Below are 21,970 nucleotides of genomic sequence, written 5' to 3' on the forward strand. Positions count from 1 at the left end.
TCAAAAGTAGGAACAGACAGACAGAACGGTTCTGTCGCCTGGAGATGGGCAAAAGACTGCAGTTCAGGACAAAAACACTAAATGAAATGTTCACCCGGCACCGAGAGTGAAAAATCCCGAGAAAAGGACAGAATGAAATAGATTTCAGTGGATGCCTACCCGCACGTGATGCTGTGGATGCGCGGACATATCTTTGGTGTTCTCCACAAAAAATGCCATTTGCTCCGAACAGTTTTACCAGGCGCGAAAGTGGTGAGACTTTGGAAGGAGCAAGCAGGAATGACTGCGTTGGTCTGCTTGTTGGCAAGCAAATGTGTAGCAGCTTCCCTGGTGGTTTAGTGGTTAGGTTTCGGCGCTTTCACCGCTGCGGCCCGGGTTCGATTCCCGGTCAGGGAACATTGTATCTTTGGCCGTTTGAACTGCAAGGCTGTTCCTGAACAAATTCACAGCTCACTGCCCTCTTGCTGCCCCAACCATCAGCAGCGCATCATTCGTTGTAGTGATACAGCACATACTTCTGTGCCTTCCGTTTCAAAGTCAGCAGTAAATGAGGAGATCTTGCTCAACAAGTGCTGATTGACACCGTAAATGTTGCCAATCATGGCGAACTTTAGCCTTCCGTGTACATTTTTGCGGCACATCACTCTAGCTTACCATTTGTCAATGCATTGCCAGTGTGGAAATATTCAGCATTTTAAACTTAGCAACGTCTGCATGACTGGAATCAGTGAATGCCTGGGCCATGGCCACTGATAACTTATCCCGAGCATTCATTTGGCCTGGGCCCCTCCTATATTGCACATTGGCTCACTGTGTGTCTATATTTAGCGTTCACAGGCAATTTACAAGCTCTGAATTTCCCAGCAGTGAATTCATGGAGTGATTGATCGAACCGACATTCAACATCAGTATTGTTAAGTCTCTCCTTGATTCGCGACACTTATCTCTCTTCAGCATAACACTGCTATGGACGGAACCTGCTAGAATTTCACCTTGCCTCGGGGTCAGTGCGGCAATGTGGGACTTCGGCCGGTCTCCCTTTCACAGCCCATCAGTGTCGAGAAAAGACTGACATTTTATGTTCTCAAACAGTTATAAACTCTCCAGTATATTTCACTGTGTCTTCAAGACGGTGAGATCGAGCCTGTTGTGCAAGCTTTGTTTCTTTATGAACACTTCAGCAGAACATTAAATCAACATGTGGAATTGAATTGCTGATTGACACTGTAAATTTGCCAACATTTAACTGCAGTGTGAGAACAATCACCATTATAATTAGCCTTCCATTACGTTCTTGCACGACATCACCCTAAGTAACCTAGTTGATCACAGCACAGATATCAGTTAATTCATTGCCAGTGCGAAAAAATACACATTTTGAACTTAGCAACGTGTACAAGACCATTGCCTGGATCTTGGGCACTGATAACGGAACATGAGCATTAGGATTTTCGGTATCATTATACTTTACATTGACACAACCTGAGCTCTGTGATGTGTTTGGGACTCATTGCCCCGAAACGAGGACAGAGTGGGTGGGGCAATTCCTTCCGGGGTCAGGTTTTCTTTCAAAAAGGTGTGAGAAAACTTTGCTTCGTTCACTGTCAGACCGAAATAGTTCAGTTGGGAAGGCGTCTGACTGAAGATCCAGATGGTTCATGGCTCAATCCCGTGTTTCAGCAATTTTTGGTTATTTCGCGTTCCCTTCATTCTAAGGGTAGTGGCTGATTTTATATCGGGACAGTGGGCTGTTCAGCGGTTGCGTGATAATAATTTTCAACAGAAATTGTTTTTAGATTTAGCTGCTACGTTCTATTACGTTCTATTTACACTCTGCGCAGTGTTGTAGATGAACAGTGAACAATGTTTAAGCGATGTGATGTGTTCAATGTTTATGCAGTAAATCTCTCATCCAGTGTGAGTTGGAAACACCATCCCCGCAGACTGAGCTTTCACGCAACGTTAACACAAATTGTGGCCGGTTAGCTCAGGTGGTTAGAGCGTGGTGCTAATAACGCCAAGGTCGCGGGTTCGATCCCCGTACGGGCCATTCCAGTGTTTTTCATAATTTTTATTCGGTTTTTAGTCACGTTGAAAATCAAATCTTTATAATGTAACAAATCCACTCAGAATCCCAAGGGTTGGGAATTATTTGGAATAACAGTCATTGCTTCTTTGCCGACGGGTTGGAGAGGCACATCTTTCTGTTTATTTCTGTTTCTTGGTTTGCTGATAAACGATGAACCGGAGGCCTGTTCCCGTAAATGCTCAAAAGTAGGAACAGACAGACAGAACGGTTCTGTCGCCTGGAGATGGGCAAAAGACTGCAGTTCAGGACAAAAACACTAAATGAAATGTTCACCCGGCACCGAGAGTGAAAAATCCCGAGAAAAGGACAGAATGAAATAGATTTCAGTGGATGCCTACCCGCACGTGATGCTGTGGATGCGCGGACATATCTTTGGTGTTCTCCACAAAAAATGCCATTTGCTCCGAACAGTTTTACCAGGCGCGAAAGTGGTGAGACTTTGGAAGGAGCAAGCAGGAATGACTGCGTTGGTCTGCTTGTTGGCAAGCAAATGTGTAGCAGCTTCCCTGGTGGTTTAGTGGTTAGGTTTCGGCGCTTTCACCGCTGCGGCCCGGGTTCGATTCCCGGTCAGGGAACATTGTATCTTTGGCCGTTTGAACTGCAAGGCTGTTCCTGAACAAATTCACAGCTCACTGCCCTCTTGCTGCCCCAACCATCAGCAGCGCATCATTCGTTGTAGTGATACAGCACATACTTCTGTGCCTTCCGTTTCAAAGTCAGCAGTAAATGAGGAGATCTTGCTCAACAAGTGCTGATTGACACCGTAAATGTTGCCAATCATGGCGAACTTTAGCCTTCCGTGTACATTTTTGCGGCACATCACTCTAGCTTACCATTTGTCAATGCATTGCCAGTGTGGAAATATTCAGCATTTTAAACTTAGCAACGTCTGCATGACTGGAATCAGTGAATGCCTGGGCCATGGCCACTGATAACTTATCCCGAGCATTCATTTGGCCTGGGCCCCTCCTATATTGCACATTGGCTCACTGTGTGTCTATATTTAGCGTTCACAGGCAATTTACAAGCTCTGAATTTCCCAGCAGTGAATTCATGGAGTGATTGATCGAACCGACATTCAACATCAGTATTGTTAAGTCTCTCCTTGATTCGCGACACTTATCTCTCTTCAGCATAACACTGCTATGGACTGAACCTGCTAGAATTTCACCTTGCCTCGGGGTCAGTGCGGCAATGTGGGACTTCGGCCGGTCTCCCTTTCACAGCCCATCAGTGTCGAGAAAAGACTGACATTTTATGTTCTCAAACAGTTATAAACTCTCCAGTATATTTCACTGTGTCTTCAAGACGGTGAGATCGAGCCTGTTGTGCAAGCTTTGTTTCTTTATGAACACTTCAGCAGAACATTAAATCAACATATGGAATTGAATTGCTGATTGACACTGTAAATTTGCCAACATTTAACTGCAGTGTGAGAACAATCACCATTATAATTAGCCTTCCATTACGTTCTTGCACGACATCACCCTAAGTAACCTAGTTGATCACAGCACAGATATCAGTTAATTCATTGCCAGTGCGAAAAAATACACATTTTGAACTTAGCAACGTGTACAAGACCATTGCCTGGATCTTGGGCACTGATAACGGAACATGAGCATTAGGATTTTCGGTATCATTATACTTTACATTGACACAACCTGAGCTCTGTGATGTGTTTGGGACTCATTGCCCCTAAACGAGGACAGAGTGGGTGGGGCAATTCCTTCCGGGGTCAGGTTTTCTTTCAAAAAGTTGTGAGAAAACTTTGCTTCGTTCACTGTCAGACCGAAATAGTTCAGTTGGGAAGGCGTCTGACTGAAGATCCAGATGGTTCATGGCTCAATCCCGTGTTTCAGCAATTTTTGGTTATTTCGCGTTCCCTTCATTCTAAGGCTAGTGGCTGATTTTATATCGGGACAGTGGGCTGTTCAGCGGTTGCGTGATAATAATTTTCAACAGAAATTGTTTTTAGATTTAGCTGCTACGTTCTATTACGTTCTATTTACACTCTGCGCAGTGTTGTAGATGAACAGTGAACAATGTTTAAGCGATGTGATGTGTTCAATGTTTATGCAGTAAATCTCTCATCCAGTGTGAGTTGGAAACACCATCCCCGCAGACTGAGCTTTCACGCAACGTTAACACAAATTGTGGCTGGTTAGCTCAGGTGGTTAGAGCGTGGTGCTAATAACGCCAAGGTCGCGGGTTCGATCCCCGTACGGGCCATTCCAGTGTTTTTCATAATTTTTATTCGGTTTTTAGTCACGTTGAAAATCAAATCTTTATAATGTAACAAATCCATTCAGAATCCCAAGTGTTGGGAATTATTTGGAAAAACAGTCATTGCTTCTTTGCCGAGGGGTGGAGAGGCACATCTTTCTGTTTATTTCTGTTTCTTGGTTTGCTGATAAACGATGAACCGTAGGCCTGTTCCCGTACATGCTCAAAAGTAGGAACAGACAGAAAGAACGGTTCTGTCGGCTGGAGATGGGCAAAAGACTGCAGTTCAGGACAAAAACACTAAATGAAATGTTCACCCGGCACCGAGAGTGAAAAATCCCGAGAAAAGGACAGAATGAAATAGATTTCAGTGGATGCCTACCCGCACGTGATGCTGTGGATGCGCGGACATATCTTTGGCGTTGTCCACAAAAAATGCCATTTGCTCCGAACAGTTTTACCAGGCGCGAAAGTGGTGAGACTTTGGAAGGAGCAAGCAGGAAAGACTGTGTTGGTCTGCTTGTTGGCATGCAAATGTGTAGCAGCTTCCCTGGTGGTCTAGTGGTTAGGTTTCGGCGCTTTCACTGCTGCGGCCCGGGTTCGATTCCCGGTCAGGGAACATTGTATCTTTGGCCGTTTGAACTGCAAGGCTGTTCCTGAACAAATTCACAGCTCACTGCCCTCTTGCTGCCCCAACCATTAGCAGCGCATCATTCGTTGTAGTGACACAGCACACACTTCTGTGCCTTCCGTTTCAAAGTCAGCAGTAAATGAGGAGATCTTGCTCAACAAGTGCTGATTGACACCGTAAATGTTGCCAATCATGGCGAACTTTAGCCTTCCGTGTACATTTTTGCGGCACATCACTCTAGCTTACCATTTGTCAATGCATTGCCAGTGTGGAAATATTCAGCATTTTAAACTTAGCAACGTCTGCATGACTGGAATCAGTGAATGCCTGGGCCATGGCCACTGATAACTTATCCCGAGCATTCATTTGGCCTGGGCCCCTCCTATATTGCACATTGGCTCACTGTGTGTCTATATTTAGCGTTCACAGGCAATTTACAAGCTCTGAATTTCCCAGCAGTGAATTCATGGAGTGATTGATCGAACCGACATTCAACATCAGTATTGTTAAGTCTCTCCTTGATTCGCGACACTTATCTCTCTTCAGCATAACACTGCTATGGACTGAACCTGCTAGAATTTCACCTTGCCTCGGGGTCAGTGCGGCAATGTGGGACTTCGGCCGGTCTCCCTTTCACAGCCCATCAGTGTCGAGAAAAGACTGACATTTTATGTTCTCAAACAGTTATAAACTCTCCAGTATATTTCACTGTGTCTTCAAGACGGTGAGATCGAGCCTGTTGTGCAAGCTTTGTTTCTTTATGAACACTTCAGCAGAACATTAAATCAACATGTGGAATTGAATTGCTGATTGACACTGTAAATTTGCCAACATTTAACTGCAGTGTGAGAACAATCACCATTATAATTAGCCTTCCATTACGTTCTTGCACGACATCACCCTAAGTAACCTAGTTGATCACAGCACAGATATCAGTTAATTCATTGCCAGTGCGAAAAAATACACATTTTGAACTTAGCAACGTGTACAAGACCATTGCCTGGATCTTGGGCACTGATAACGGAACATGAGCATTAGGATTTTCGGTATCATTATACTTTACATTGACACAACCTGAGCTCTGTGATGTGTTTGGGACTCATTGCCCCTAAACGAGGACAGAGTGGGTGGGGCAATTCCTTCCGGGGTCAGGTTTTCTTTCAAAAAGTTGTGAGAAAACTTTGCTTCGTTCACTGTCAGACCGAAATAGTTCAGTTGGGAAGGCGTCTGACTGAAGATCCAGATGGTTCATGGCTCAATCCCGTGTTTCAGCAATTTTTGGTTATTTCGCGTTCCCTTCATTCTAAGGCTAGTGGCTGATTTTATATCGGGACAGTGGGCTGTTCAGCGGTTGCGTGATAATAATTTTCAACAGAAATTGTTTTTAGATTTAGCTGCTACGTTCTATTACGTTCTATTTACACTCTGCGCAGTGTTGTAGATGAACAGTGAACAATGTTTAAGCGATGTGATGTGTTCAATGTTTATGCAGTAAATCTCTCATCCAGTGTGAGTTGGAAACACCATCCCCGCAGACTGAGCTTTCACGCAACGTTAACACAAATTGTGGCTGGTTAGCTCAGGTGGTTAGAGCGTGGTGCTAATAACGCCAAGGTCGCGGGTTCGATCCCCGTACGGGCCATTCCAGTGTTTTTCATAATTTTTATTCGGTTTTTAGTCACGTTGAAAATCAAATCTTTATAATGTAACAAATCCATTCAGAATCCCAAGTGTTGGGAATTATTTGGAAAAACAGTCATTGCTTCTTTGCCGAGGGGTGGAGAGGCACATCTTTCTGTTTATTTCTGTTTCTTGGTTTGCTGATAAACGATGAACCGTAGGCCTGTTCCCGTACATGCTCAAAAGTAGGAACAGACAGAAAGAACGGTTCTGTCGGCTGGAGATGGGCAAAAGACTGCAGTTCAGGACAAAAACACTAAATGAAATGTTCACCCGGCACCGAGAGTGAAAAATCCCGAGAAAAGGACAGAATGAAATAGATTTCAGTGGATGCCTACCCGCACGTGATGCTGTGGATGCGCGGACATATCTTTGGCGTTGTCCACAAAAAATGCCATTTGCTCCGAACAGTTTTACCAGGCGCGAAAGTGGTGAGACTTTGGAAGGAGCAAGCAGGAAAGACTGTGTTGGTCTGCTTGTTGGCATGCAAATGTGTAGCAGCTTCCCTGGTGGTCTAGTGGTTAGGTTTCGGCGCTTTCACTGCTGCGGCCCGGGTTCGATTCCCGGTCAGGGAACATTGTATCTTTGGCCGTTTGAACTGCAAGGCTGTTCCTGAACAAATTCACAGCTCACTGCCCTCTTGCTGCCCCAACCATTAGCAGCGCATCATTCGTTGTAGTGACACAGCACACACTTCTGTGCCTTCCGTTTCAAAGTCAGCAGTAAATGAGGAGATCTTGCTCAACAAGTGCTGATTGACACCGTAAATGTTGCCAATCATGGCGAACTTTAGCCTTCCGTGTACATTTTTGCGGCACATCAATCTAGCTTACCATCTGTCAATGCATTGCCAGTGTGGAAATATTCAGCATTTTAAACTTAGCAACGTCTGCATGACTGGAATCAGTGAATGCCTGGGCCATGGCCACTGATAACTTATCCCGAGCATTCATTTGGCCTGGGCCCCTCCTATATTGCACATTGGCTCACTGTGTGTCTATATTTAGCGTTCACAGGCAATTTACAAGCTCTGAATTTCCCAGCAGTGAATTCATGGAGTGATTGATCGAACCGACATTCAACATCAGTATTGTTAAGTCTCTCCTTGATTCGCGACACTTATCTCTCTTCAGCATAACACTGCTATGGACTGAACCTGCTAGAATTTCACCTTGCCTCGGGGTCAGTGCGGCAATGTGGGACTTCGGCCGGTCTCCCTTTCACAGCCCATCAGTGTCGAGAAAAGACTGACATTTTATGTTCTCAAACAGTTATAAACTCTCCAGTATATTTCACTGTGTCTTCAAGACGGTGAGATCGAGCCTGTTGTGCAAGCTTTGTTTCTTTATGAACACTTCAGCAGAACATTAAATCAACATGTGGAATTGAATTGCTGATTGACACTGTAAATTTGCCAACATTTAACTGCAGTGTGAGAACAATCACCATTATAATTAGCCTTCCATTACGTTCTTGCACGACATCACCCTAAGTAACCTAGTTGATCACAGCACAGATATCAGTTAATTCATTGCCAGTGCGAAAAAATACACATTTTGAACTTAGCAACGTGTACAAGACCATTGCCTGGATCTTGGGCACTGATAACGGAACATGAGCATTAGGATTTTCGGTATCATTATACTTTACATTGACACAACCTGAGCTCTGTGATGTGTTTGGGACTCATTGCCCCGAAACGAGGACAGAGTGGGTGGGGCAATTCCTTCCGGGGTCAGGTTTTCTTTCAAAAAGGTGTGAGAAAACTTTGCTTCGTTCACTGTCAGACCGAAATAGTTCAGTTGGGAAGGCGTCTGACTGAAGATCCAGATGGTTCATGGCTCAATCCCGTGTTTCAGCAATTTTTGGTTATTTCGCGTTCCCTTCATTCTAAGGGTAGTGGCTGATTTTATATCGGGACAGTGGGCTGTTCAGCGGTTGCGTGATAATAATTTTCAACAGAAATTGTTTTTAGATTTAGCTGCTACGTTCTATTACGTTCTATTTACACTCTGCGCAGTGTTGTAGATGAACAGTGAACAATGTTTAAGCGATGTGATGTGTTCAATGTTTATGCAGTAAATCTCTCATCCAGTGTGAGTTGGAAACACCATCCCCGCAGACTGAGCTTTCACGCAACGTTAACACAAATTGTGGCCGGTTAGCTCAGGTGGTTAGAGCGTGGTGCTAATAACGCCAAGGTCGCGGGTTCGATCCCCGTACGGGCCATTCCAGTGTTTTTCATAATTTTTATTCGGTTTTTAGTCACGTTGAAAATCAAATCTTTATAATGTAACAAATCCACTCAGAATCCCAAGGGTTGGGAATTATTTGGAATAACAGTCATTGCTTCTTTGCCGACGGGTTGGAGAGGCACATCTTTCTGTTTATTTCTGTTTCTTGGTTTGCTGATAAACGATGAACCGGAGGCCTGTTCCCGTAAATGCTCAAAAGTAGGAACAGACAGACAGAACGGTTCTGTCGCCTGGAGATGGGCAAAAGACTGCAGTTCAGGACAAAAACACTAAATGAAATGTTCACCCGGCACCGAGAGTGAAAAATCCCGAGAAAAGGACAGAATGAAATAGATTTCAGTGGATGCCTACCCGCACGTGATGCTGTGGATGCGCGGACATATCTTTGGTGTTCTCCACAAAAAATGCCATTTGCTCCGAACAGTTTTACCAGGCGCGAAAGTGGTGAGACTTTGGAAGGAGCAAGCAGGAATGACTGCGTTGGTCTGCTTGTTGGCAAGCAAATGTGTAGCAGCTTCCCTGGTGGTTTAGTGGTTAGGTTTCGGCGCTTTCACCGCTGCGGCCCGGGTTCGATTCCCGGTCAGGGAACATTGTATCTTTGGCCGTTTGAACTGCAAGGCTGTTCCTGAACAAATTCACAGCTCACTGCCCTCTTGCTGCCCCAACCATCAGCAGCGCATCATTCGTTGTAGTGATACAGCACATACTTCTGTGCCTTCCGTTTCAAAGTCAGCAGTAAATGAGGAGATCTTGCTCAACAAGTGCTGATTGACACCGTAAATGTTGCCAATCATGGCGAACTTTAGCCTTCCGTGTACATTTTTGCGGCACATCACTCTAGCTTACCATTTGTCAATGCATTGCCAGTGTGGAAATATTCAGCATTTTAAACTTAGCAACGTCTGCATGACTGGAATCAGTGAATGCCTGGGCCATGGCCACTGATAACTTATCCCGAGCATTCATTTGGCCTGGGCCCCTCCTATATTGCACATTGGCTCACTGTGTGTCTATATTTAGCGTTCACAGGCAATTTACAAGCTCTGAATTTCCCAGCAGTGAATTCATGGAGTGATTGATCGAACCGACATTCAACATCAGTATTGTTAAGTCTCTCCTTGATTCGCGACACTTATCTCTCTTCAGCATAACACTGCTATGGACTGAACCTGCTAGAATTTCACCTTGCCTCGGGGTCAGTGCGGCAATGTGGGACTTCGGCCGGTCTCCCTTTCACAGCCCATCAGTGTCGAGAAAAGACTGACATTTTATGTTCTCAAACAGTTATAAACTCTCCAGTATATTTCACTGTGTCTTCAAGACGGTGAGATCGAGCCTGTTGTGCAAGCTTTGTTTCTTTATGAACACTTCAGCAGAACATTAAATCAACATGTGGAATTGAATTGCTGATTGACACTGTAAATTTGCCAACATTTAACTGCAGTGTGAGAACAATCACCATTATAATTAGCCTTCCATTACGTTCTTGCACGACATCACCCTAAGTAACCTAGTTGATCACAGCACAGATATCAGTTAATTCATTGCCAGTGCGAAAAAATACACATTTTGAACTTAGCAACGTGTACAAGACCATTGCCTGGATCTTGGGCACTGATAACGGAACATGAGCATTAGGATTTTCGGTATCATTATACTTTACATTGACACAACCTGAGCTCTGTGATGTGTTTGGGACTCATTGCCCCGAAACGAGGACAGAGTGGGTGGGGCAATTCCTTCCGGGGTCAGGTTTTCTTTCAAAAAGTTGTGAGAAAACTTTGCTTCGTTCACTGTCAGACCGAAATAGTTCAGTTGGGAAGGCGTCTGACTGAAGATCCAGATGGTTCATGGCTCAATCCCGTGTTTCAGCAATTTTTGGTTATTTCGCGTTCCCTTCATTCTAAGGCTAGTGGCTGATTTTATATCGGGACAGTGGGCTGTTCAGCGGTTGCGTGATAATAATTTTCAACAGAAATTGTTTTTAGATTTAGCTGCTACGTTCTATTACGTTCTATTTACACTCTGCGCAGTGTTGTAGATGAACAGTGAACAATGTTTAAGCGATGTGATGTGTTCAATGTTTATGCAGTAAATCTCTCATCCAGTGTGAGTTGGAAACACCATCCCCGCAGACTGAGCTTTCACGCAACGTTAACACAAATTGTGGCTGGTTAGCTCAGGTGGTTAGAGCGTGGTGCTAATAACGCCAAGGTCGCGGGTTCGATCCCCGTACGGCCCATTCCAGTGTTTTTCATAATTTTTATTCGGTTTTTAGTCACGTTGAAAATCAAATCTTTATAATGTAACAAATCCATTCAGAATCCCAAGGGTTGGGAATTATTTGGAAAAACAGTCATTGCTTCTTTGCCGAGGGGTGGAGAGGCACATCTTTCTGTTTATTTCTGTTTCTTGGTTTGCTGATAAACGATGAACCGTAGGCCTGTTCCCGTACATGCTCAAAAGTAGGAACAGACAGAAAGAACAGTTCTGTCGGCTGGAGATGGGCAAAAGACTGCAGTTCAGGACAAAAACACTAAATGAAATGTTCACCCGGCACCGAGAGTGAAAAATCCCGAGAAAAGGACAGAATGAAATAGATTTCAGTGGATGCCTACCCGCACGTGATGCTGTGGATGCGCGGACATATCTTTGGCGTTGTCCACAAAAAATGCCATTTGCTCCGAACAGTTTTACCAGGCGCGAAAGGGGTGAGACTTTGGAAGGAGCAAGCAGGAAAGACTGTGTTGGTCTGCTTGTTGGCATGCAAATGTGTAGCAGCTTCCCTGGTGGTCTAGTGGTTAGGTTTCGGCGCTTTCACTGCTGCGGCCCGGGTTCGATTCCCGGTCAGGGAACATTGTATCTTTGGCCGTTTGAACTGCAAGGCTGTTCCTGAACAAATTCACAGCTCACTGCCCTCTTGCTGCCCCAACCATTAGCAGCGCATCATTCGTTGTAGTGACACAGCACACACTTCTGTGCCTTCCGTTTCAAAGTCAGCAGTAAATGAGGAGATCTTGCTCAACAAGTGCTGATTGACACCGTAAATGTTGCCAATCATGGCGAACTTTAGCCTTCCGTGTACATTTTTGCGGCACATCACTCTAGCTTACCATTTGTCAATGCATTGCCAGTGTGGAAATATTCAGCATTTTAAACTTAGCAACGTCTGCATGACTGGAATCAGTGAATGCCTGGGCCATGGCCACTGATAACTTATCCCGAGCATTCATTTGGCCTGGGCCCCTCCTATATTGCACATTGGCTCACTGTGTGTCTATATTTAGCGTTCACAGGCAATTTACAAGCTCTGAATTTCCCAGCAGTGAATTCATGGAGTGATTGATCGAACCGACATTCAACATCAGTATTGTTAAGTCTCTCCTTGATTCGCGACACTTATCTCTCTTCAGCATAACACTGCTATGGACTGAACCTGCTAGAATTTCACCTTGCCTCGGGGTCAGTGCGGCAATGTGGGACTTCGGCCGGTCTCCCTTTCACAGCCCATCAGTGTCGAGAAAAGACTGACATTTTATGTTCTCAAACAGTTATAAACTCTCCAGTATATTTCACTGTGTCTTCAAGACGGTGAGATCGAGCCTGTTGTGCAAGCTTTGTTTCTTTATGAACACTTCAGCAGAACATTAAATCAACATGTGGAATTGAATTGCTGATTGACACTGTAAATTTGCCAACATTTAACTGCAGTGTGAGAACAATCACCATTATAATTAGCCTTCCATTACGTTCTTGCACGACATCACCCTAAGTAACCTAGTTGATCACAGCACAGATATCAGTTAATTCATTGCCAGTGCGAAAAAATACACATTTTGAACTTAGCAACGTGTACAAGACCATTGCCTGGATCTTGGGCACTGATAACGGAACATGAGCATTAGGATTTTCGGTATCATTATACTTTACATTGACACAACCTGAGCTCTGTGATGTGTTTGGGACTCATTGCCCCTAAACGAGGACAGAGTGGGTGGGGCAATTCCTTCCGGGGTCAGGTTTTCTTTCAAAAAGTTGTGAGAAAACTTTGCTTCGTTCACTGTCAGACCGAAATAGTTCAGTTGGGAAGGCGTCTGACTGAAGATCCAGATGGTTCATGGCTCAATCCCGTGTTTCAGCAATTTTTGGTTATTTCGCGTTCCCTTCATTCTAAGGCTAGTGGCTGATTTTATATCGGGACAGTGGGCTGTTCAGCGGTTGCGTGATAATAATTTTCAACAGAAATTGTTTTTAGATTTAGCTGCTACGTTCTATTACGTTCTATTTACACTCTGCGCAGTGTTGTAGATGAACAGTGAACAATGTTTAAGCGATGTGATGTGTTCAATGTTTATGCAGTAAATCTCTCATCCAGTGTGAGTTGGAAACACCATCCCCGCAGACTGAGCTTTCACGCAACGTTAACACAAATTGTGGCTGGTTAGCTCAGGTGGTTAGAGCGTGGTGCTAATAACGCCAAGGTCGCGGGTTCGATCCCCGTACGGGCCATTCCAGTGTTTTTCATAATTTTTATTCGGTTTTTAGTCACGTTGAAAATCAAATCTTTATAATGTAACAAATCCATTCAGAATCCCAAGTGTTGGGAATTATTTGGAAAAACAGTCATTGCTTCTTTGCCGAGGGGTGGAGAGGCACATCTTTCTGTTTATTTCTGTTTCTTGGTTTGCTGATAAACGATGAACCGTAGGCCTGTTCCCGTACATGCTCAAAAGTAGGAACAGACAGAAAGAACGGTTCTGTCGGCTGGAGATGGGCAAAAGACTGCAGTTCAGGACAAAAACACTAAATGAAATGTTCACCCGGCACCGAGAGTGAAAAATCCCGAGAAAAGGACAGAATGAAATAGATTTCAGTGGATGCCTACCCGCACGTGATGCTGTGGATGCGCGGACATATCTTTGGCGTTGTCCACAAAAAATGCCATTTGCTCCGAACAGTTTTACCAGGCGCGAAAGTGGTGAGACTTTGGAAGGAGCAAGCAGGAAAGACTGTGTTGGTCTGCTTGTTGGCATGCAAATGTGTAGCAGCTTCCCTGGTGGTCTAGTGGTTAGGTTTCGGCGCTTTCACTGCTGCGGCCCGGGTTCGATTCCCGGTCAGGGAACATTGTATCTTTGGCCGTTTGAACTGCAAGGCTGTTCCTGAACAAATTCACAGCTCACTGCCCTCTTGCTGCCCCAACCATTAGCAGCGCATCATTCGTTGTAGTGACACAGCACACACTTCTGTGCCTTCCGTTTCAAAGTCAGCAGTAAATGAGGAGATCTTGCTCAACAAGTGCTGATTGACACCGTAAATGTTGCCAATCATGGCGAACTTTAGCCTTCCGTGTACATTTTTGCGGCACATCAATCTAGCTTACCATCTGTCAATGCATTGCCAGTGTGGAAATATTCAGCATTTTAAACTTAGCAACGTCTGCATGACTGGAATCAGTGAATGCCTGGGCCATGGCCACTGATAACTTATCCCGAGCATTCATTTGGCCTGGGCCCCTCCTATATTGCACATTGGCTCACTGTGTGTCTATATTTAGCGTTCACAGGCAATTTACAAGCTCTGAATTTCCCAGCAGTGAATTCATGGAGTGATTGATCGAACCGACATTCAACATCAGTATTGTTAAGTCTCTCCTTGATTCGCGACACTTATCTCTCTTCAGCATAACACTGCTATGGACTGAACCTGCTAGAATTTCACCTTGCCTCGGGGTCAGTGCGGCAATGTGGGACTTCGGCCGGTCTCCCTTTCACAGCCCATCAGTGTCGAGAAAAGACTGACATTTTATGTTCTCAAACAGTTATAAACTCTCCAGTATATTTCACTGTGTCTTCAAGACGGTGAGATCGAGCCTGTTGTGCAAGCTTTGTTTCTTTATGAACACTTCAGCAGAACATTAAATCAACATGTGGAATTGAATTGCTGATTGACACTGTAAATTTGCCAACATTTAACTGCAGTGTGAGAACAATCACCATTATAATTAGCCTTCCATTACGTTCTTGCACGACATCACCCTAAGTAACCTAGTTGATCACAGCACAGATATCAGTTAATTCATTGCCAGTGCGAAAAAATACACATTTTGAACTTAGCAACGTGTACAAGACCATTGCCTGGATCTTGGGCACTGATAACGGAACATGAGCATTAGGATTTTCGGTATCATTATACTTTACATTGACACAACCTGAGCTCTGTGATGTGTTTGGGACTCATTGCCCCGAAACGAGGACAGAGTGGGTGGGGCAATTCCTTCCGGGGTCAGGTTTTCTTTCAAAAAGGTGTGAGAAAACTTTGCTTCGTTCACTGTCAGACCGAAATAGTTCAGTTGGGAAGGCGTCTGACTGAAGATCCAGATGGTTCATGGCTCAATCCCGTGTTTCAGCAATTTTTGGTTATTTCGCGTTCCCTTCATTCTAAGGGTAGTGGCTGATTTTATATCGGGACAGTGGGCTGTTCAGCGGTTGCGTGATAATAATTTTCAACAGAAATTGTTTTTAGATTTAGCTGCTACGTTCTATTACGTTCTATTTACACTCTGCGCAGTGTTGTAGATGAACAGTGAACAATGTTTAAGCGATGTGATGTGTTCAATGTTTATGCAGTAAATCTCTCATCCAGTGTGAGTTGGAAACACCATCCCCGCAGACTGAGCTTTCACGCAACGTTAACACAAATTGTGGCCGGTTAGCTCAGGTGGTTAGAGCGTGGTGCTAATAACGCCAAGGTCGCGGGTTCGATCCCCGTACGGGCCATTCCAGTGTTTTTCATAATTTTTATTCGGTTTTTAGTCACGTTGAAAATCAAATCTTTATAATGTAACAAATCCACTCAGAATCCCAAGGGTTGGGAATTATTTGGAATAACAGTCATTGCTTCTTTGCCGACGGGTTGGAGAGGCACATCTTTCTGTTTATTTCTGTTTCTTGGTTTGCTGATAAACGATGAACCGGAGGCCTGTTCCCGTAAATGCTCAAAAGTAGGAACAGACAGACAGAACGGTTCTGTCGCCTGGAGATGGGCAAAAGACTGCAGTTCAGGACAAAAACACTAAATGAAATGTTCACCCGGCACCGAGAGTGAAAAATCCCGAGAAAAGGACAGAATGAAATAGATTTCAGTGGATGCCTACCCGCACGTGATGCTGTGGATGCGCGGACATATCTTTGGTGTTCTCCACAAAAAATGCCATTTGCTCCGAACAGTTTTACCAGGCGCGAAAGTGGTGAGACTTTGGAAGGAGCAAGCAGGAATGACTGCGTTGGTCTGCTTGTTGGCAAGCAAATGTGTAGCAGCTTCCCTGGTGGTTTAGTGGTTAGGTTTCGGCGCTTTCACCGCTGCGGCCCGGGTTCGATTCCCGGTCAGGGAACATTGTATCTTTGGCCGTTTGAACTGCAAGGCTGTTCCTGAACAAATTCACAGCTCACTGCCCTCTTGCTGCCCCAACCATCAGCAGCGCATCATTCGTTGTAGTGATACAGCACATACTTCTGTGCCTTCCGTTTCAAAGTCAGCAGTAAATGAGGAGATCTTGCTCAACAAGTGCTGATTGACACCGTAAATGTTGCCAATCATGGCGAACTTTAGCCTTCCGTGTACATTTTTGCGGCACATCACTCTAGCTTACCATTTGTCAATGCATTGCCAGTGTGGAAATATTCAGCATTTTAAACTTAGCAACGTCTGCATGACTGGAATCAGTGAATGCCTGGGCCATGGCCACTGATAACTTATCCCGAGCATTCATTTGGCCTGGGCCCCTCCTATATTGCACATTGGCTCACTGTGTGTCTATATTTAGCGTTCACAGGCAATTTACAAGCTCTGAATTTCCCAGCAGTGAATTCATGGAGTGATTGATCGAACCGACATTCAACATCAGTATTGTTAAGTCTCTCCTTGATTCGCGACACTTATCTCTCTTCAGCATAACACTGCTATGGACTGAACCTGCTAGAATTTCACCTTGCCTCGGGGTCAGTGCGGCAATGTGGGACTTCGGCCGGTCTCCCTTTCACAGCCCATCAGTGTCGAGAAAAGACTGACATTTTATGTTCTCAAACAGTTATAAACTCTCCAGTATATTTCACTGTGTCTTCAAGACGGTGAGATCGAGCCTGTTGTGCAAGCTTTGTTTCTTTATGAACACTTCAGCAGAACATTAAATCAACATGTGGAATTGAATTGCTGATTGACACTGTAAATTTGCCAACATTTAACTGCAGTGTGAGAACAATCACCATTATAATTAGCCTTCCATTACGTTCTTGCACGACATCACCCTAAGTAACCTAGTTGATCACAGCACAGATATCAGTTAATTCATTGCCAGTGCGAAAAAATACACATTTTGAACTTAGCAACGTGTACAAGACCATTGCCTGGATCTTGGGCACTGATAACGGAACATGAGCATTAGGATTTTCGGTATCATTATACTTTACATTGACACAACCTGAGCTCTGTGATGTGTTTGGGACTCATTGCCCCGAAACGAGGACAGAGTGGGTGGGGCAATTCCTTCCGGGGTCAGGTTTTCTTTCAAAAAGTTGTGAGAAAACTTTGCTTCGTTCACTGTCAGACCGAAATAGTTCAGTTGGGAAGGCGTCTGACTGAAGATCCAGATGGTTCATGGCTCAATCCCGTGTTTCAGCAATTTTTGGTTATTTCGCGTTCCCTTCATTCTAAGGCTAGTGGCTGATTTTATATCGGGACAGTGGGCTGTTCAGCGGTTGCGTGATAATAATTTTCAACAGAAATTGTTTTTAGATTTAGCTGCTACGTTCTATTACGTTCTATTTACACTCTGCGCAGTGTTGTAGATGAACAGTGAACAATGTTTAAGCGATGTGATGTGTTCAATGTTTATGCAGTAAATCTCTCATCCAGTGTGAGTTGGAAACACCATCCCCGCAGACTGAGCTTTCACGCAACGTTAACACAAATTGTGGCTGGTTAGCTCAGGTGGTTAGAGCGTGGTGCTAATAACGCCAACGTCGCGGGTTCGATCCCCGTACGGCCCATTCCAGTGTTTTTCATAATTTTTATTCGGTTTTTAGTCACGTTGAAAATCAAATCTTTATAATGTAACAAATCCATTCAGAATCCCAAGGGTTGGGAATTATTTGGAAAAACAGTCATTGCTTCTTTGCCGAGGGGTGGAGAGGCACATCTTTCTGTTTATTTCTGTTTCTTGGTTTGCTGATAAACGATGAACCGTAGGCCTGTTCCCGTACATGCTCAAAAGTAGGAACAGACAGAAAGAACAGTTCTGTCGGCTGGAGATGGGCAAAAGACTGCAGTTCAGGACAAAAACACTAAATGAAATGTTCACCCGGCACCGAGAGTGAAAAATCCCGAGAAAAGGACAGAATGAAATAGATTTCAGTGGATGCCTACCCGCACGTGATGCTGTGGATGCGCGGACATATCTTTGGCGTTGTCCACAAAAAATGCCATTTGCTCCGAACAGTTTTACCAGGCGCGAAAGGGGTGAGACTTTGGAAGGAGCAAGCAGGAAAGACTGTGTTGGTCTGCTTGTTGGCATGCAAATGTGTAGCAGCTTCCCTGGTGGTCTAGTGGTTAGGTTTCGGCGCTTTCACTGCTGCGGCCCGGGTTCGATTCCCGGTCAGGGAACATTGTATCTTTGGCCGTTTGAACTGCAAGGCTGTTCCTGAACAAATTCACAGCTCACTGCCCTCTTGCTGCCCCAACCATTAGCAGCGCATCATTCGTTGTAGTGACACAGCACACACTTCTGTGCCTTCCGTTTCAAAGTCAGCAGTAAATGAGGAGATCTTGCTCAACAAGTGCTGATTGACACCGTAAATGTTGCCAATCATGGCGAACTTTAGCCTTCCGTGTACATTTTTGCGGCACATCAATCTAGCTTACCATCTGTCAATGCATTGCCAGTGTGGAAATATTCAGCATTTTAAACTTAGCAACGTCTGCATGACTGGAATCAGTGAATGCCTGGGCCATGGCCACTGATAACTTATCCCGAGCATTCATTTGGCCTGGGCCCCTCCTATATTGCACATTGGCTCACTGTGTGTCTATATTTAGCGTTCACAGGCAATTTACAAGCTCTGAATTTCCCAGCAGTGAATTCATGGAGTGATTGATCGAACCGACATTCAACATCAGTATTGTTAAGTCTCTCCTTGATTCGCGACACTTATCTCTCTTCAGCATAACACTGCTATGGACTGAACCTGCTAGAATTTCACCTTGCCTCGGGGTCAGTGCGGCAATGTGGGACTTCGGCCGGTCTCCCTTTCACAGCCCATCAGTGTCGAGAAAAGACTGACATTTTATGTTCTCAAAAAGTTATAAACTCTCCAGTATATTTCACTGTGTCTTCAAGACGGTGAGATCGAGCCTGTTGTGCAAGCTTTGTTTCTTTATGAACACTTCAGCAGAACATTAAATCAACATGTGGAATTGAATTGCTGATTGACACTGTAAATTTGCCAACATTTAACTGCAGTGTGAGAACAATCTCCATTATAATTAGCCTTCCATTACGTTCTTGCACGACATCACCCTAAGTAACCTAGTTGATCACAGCACAGATATCAGTTAATTCATTGCCAGTGCGAAAAAATACACATTTTGAACTGAGCAACGTGTACAAGACCATTGCCTGGATCGTGGGCACTGATAACGGAACATGAGCATTAAGATTTTCGGTATCATTATACTTTACATTGACACAACCTGAGCTCTGAGATGTGTTTGGGACTCATTGCCCCGAAACGAGGACAGAGTGGGTGGGGCAATTCCTTCCGGGGTCAGGTTTTCTTTCGAAAAGGTGTGAGAAAACTTTGCTTCGTTCACTGTCAGACCGTAATAGTTCAGTTGGGATGGCGTTTGACTGAAGATCCAGATGGTTCATGGCTCAATCCCGTGTTTCAGCAATTTTTGGTTATTTCGCGTTCCCTTCATTCTAAGGGTAGTGGCTGATTTTATATCGGGACAGTGGGCTGTTCAGCGGTTGCGTGACAATAATTTTCAACAGAAATTGTTTTTAGATTTAGCTGTTACGTTCTGTTACGTTCTATTTACACTCTGCGCAGTGTTGTAGATGAACAGTGAACAATGTTTAAGCGATGTGATGCGTTCAATGTTTATGCAGTAAATCTGTCATCCTGTGTGAGTTGGAAACACAATCCGCGCAGACTGAGCTTTCATGCAACGTTAACACAATTTGTGGCCGGTTAGCTCAGTTGGTTAGAGCGTGGTGCTAATATTGCCAAAGTCGCGGGTTCGATCCCCGTACGGGCCATTCCAGTGTTTTTCATAATTTATATTCGGTTTTTAGTCACGTTGAAAATCAAATCTTTATAATGAAACAAATCAACACAGAATTCCAAGGGTTGGGAATTATTTGGAATAACAGTCATTGCTTCTTTGCCGACGGGGTGGAGAGGCACATCTTTCTGTTTATTTGTGTTTCTTGGTTTGCTGATAAACGATGAACCGGAGGCCTGTTCCCATAAATGCTCAAAAGTAGGAACAGACAGACAGAACGGTTCTGTCGCCTGGAGATGGGCAAGAGACTGCAGTTCAGGACAAAAACACCAAATGAAATGTTCACCCGGCACCGAGAATGAAAAATCCCGAGAACTGCAAGGCTGCTCCTGAACAAATTTACAGCTCACTGCACTCTTGCTGCCCCAACCATCAGCAGCGCATCATTCGTTGCAGTGATACAGCATACAATTCTGTGCCTTCCGTTTTAAAGTCAGCAGTAAATGAGGAGATCTCGCTCAACAAGTGCTGATTGACACCGTAGATGTTGCCAATCATGGCTAACTTTAGCTTTCCGTGTACATTTTTGCGGCACATCACTCTAGTTTAACATCTGTCAATGCATTGCCAGTGTGGAAATATTCAGCATTTTAAACTTAGCAACGTGTCCAAGACTCGAATCAGTGAATGCCTGGGCCATGGCCACTGATAACTAATCGCGATCATTCATTTGACCTGGGCTCATCCTGTATTGCACATTGGCTCACACTGTGTCTATGTTTAGCGTTCACAGGCAATTTGCAAGCTCTGAATTTCCCAGCAGTGAATTCATGGAGTGATTGATCTTACCGACATTCAACATCAGTATTGTTAAATCTCTCCTTGATTCGCGACACTTCTCTTTCTTCAGCATATCACTGCTATTGACTGAACCTGTTATAATTTCACCTTGCCTCGGGGTCAGTGCGGCTAAGTGGGACTTCGGCCCGTCTCCCTTTCACAGCCCACAAGTGTCGAGAAAAGAACGGGGTATTTTACTGACATTTGATGTTCTCAAACTCTTATACACTCTCCAGTATATTTCACTGTGTCTTCAAGACGGTGAGATCGAGCCTGTTGTGCAAGCTTTGTTTATTTATGAACAATTCAGCAGAACATTAAATCAACATATGGAACAAGAATTGCTGATTGACATTGTAAGTTTGCCAACATTTAACTGCAGTGTGATAACAATCACCATTATAATTAGGCTTCCATTACGTTCTTGCACGACATCACCCAAAGAAACCTAGTTGATCACAGCACAGATATCAGTCAATTCATTGCCAGTGCGAAAAAATACACATTTTGAACTTAGCAAGACCACTGCCTGGATCGTGGGCATGATAACGGAACATGAGCATTAAGATTTTCGGTATCATTATACATTACAGTAACACAACCTGAGCTCCGAGATGCGTTTGGGATCCATTGCCACGAAATGAGTACTGAGTGGGCGGGGCAATTCATTCCGGGGTCAGGTTTTCTTTCATAAAGGTGTGAGAAAACTTTGCTTTGTTCACTGTGAGGCCGAAATAGTTCAGTTGGGAAGGCGTTTGAATGAAGATCCAGATGGTTCCTGGTTCAATCCCGTGTTTCAGCAATTTCTGGTTATTTCGCGTTCCCTTCATTCTCAGTGGAGTGGCTGATTTTATAACGGGACAGAGGGCTGTTCAGCGGTTGCGTGATAATAATTTACAACATGAATTGTTTTCAGATTTAGCGCCCTTTTTCTGTTACGTTCTATTTACGCTCTGCACAGTGTTGTCGATGAAC

The 21,970-nt window shown here is 44.4% G+C and overlaps 9 non-coding genes across 9 annotated transcripts; all 9 read left to right on the forward strand.

The window, feature by feature from the left end:
• Positions 1–1,976: 1,976 nt before the first annotated feature.
• trnai-aau (transfer RNA isoleucine (anticodon AAU)) lies at positions 1,977–2,050 on the forward strand. Its single transcript has one exon. It is a non-coding gene; the product is annotated as a tRNA-Ile (tRNA).
• Positions 2,051–4,244: 2,194 nt separating this feature from the next.
• trnai-aau (transfer RNA isoleucine (anticodon AAU)) lies at positions 4,245–4,318 on the forward strand. The gene has a single exon. It is a non-coding gene; the product is annotated as a tRNA-Ile (tRNA).
• A 2,193-nt stretch (positions 4,319–6,511) lies between these two features.
• Positions 6,512–6,585, forward strand: trnai-aau (transfer RNA isoleucine (anticodon AAU)). Its single transcript has one exon. It is a non-coding gene; the product is annotated as a tRNA-Ile (tRNA).
• A 2,193-nt stretch (positions 6,586–8,778) lies between these two features.
• On the forward strand, positions 8,779–8,852 carry trnai-aau (transfer RNA isoleucine (anticodon AAU)). The gene has a single exon. It is a non-coding gene; the product is annotated as a tRNA-Ile (tRNA).
• Positions 8,853–11,046: 2,194 nt separating this feature from the next.
• trnai-aau (transfer RNA isoleucine (anticodon AAU)) lies at positions 11,047–11,120 on the forward strand. The gene has a single exon. It is a non-coding gene; the product is annotated as a tRNA-Ile (tRNA).
• Positions 11,121–13,313: 2,193 nt separating this feature from the next.
• On the forward strand, positions 13,314–13,387 carry trnai-aau (transfer RNA isoleucine (anticodon AAU)). The gene has a single exon. It is a non-coding gene; the product is annotated as a tRNA-Ile (tRNA).
• Positions 13,388–15,580: 2,193 nt separating this feature from the next.
• On the forward strand, positions 15,581–15,654 carry trnai-aau (transfer RNA isoleucine (anticodon AAU)). Its single transcript has one exon. It is a non-coding gene; the product is annotated as a tRNA-Ile (tRNA).
• A 2,194-nt stretch (positions 15,655–17,848) lies between these two features.
• Positions 17,849–17,922, forward strand: trnai-aau (transfer RNA isoleucine (anticodon AAU)). The gene has a single exon. It is a non-coding gene; the product is annotated as a tRNA-Ile (tRNA).
• A 2,193-nt stretch (positions 17,923–20,115) lies between these two features.
• Positions 20,116–20,189, forward strand: trnai-aau (transfer RNA isoleucine (anticodon AAU)). Its single transcript has one exon. It is a non-coding gene; the product is annotated as a tRNA-Ile (tRNA).
• Positions 20,190–21,970: the final 1,781 nt, after the last annotated feature.

The sequence above is a fragment of the Pristiophorus japonicus genome, unplaced genomic scaffold (assembly GCF_044704955.1).
Source record: "Pristiophorus japonicus isolate sPriJap1 unplaced genomic scaffold, sPriJap1.hap1 HAP1_SCAFFOLD_56, whole genome shotgun sequence".
Lineage (NCBI taxonomy): Eukaryota > Metazoa > Chordata > Chondrichthyes > Pristiophoridae > Pristiophorus > Pristiophorus japonicus.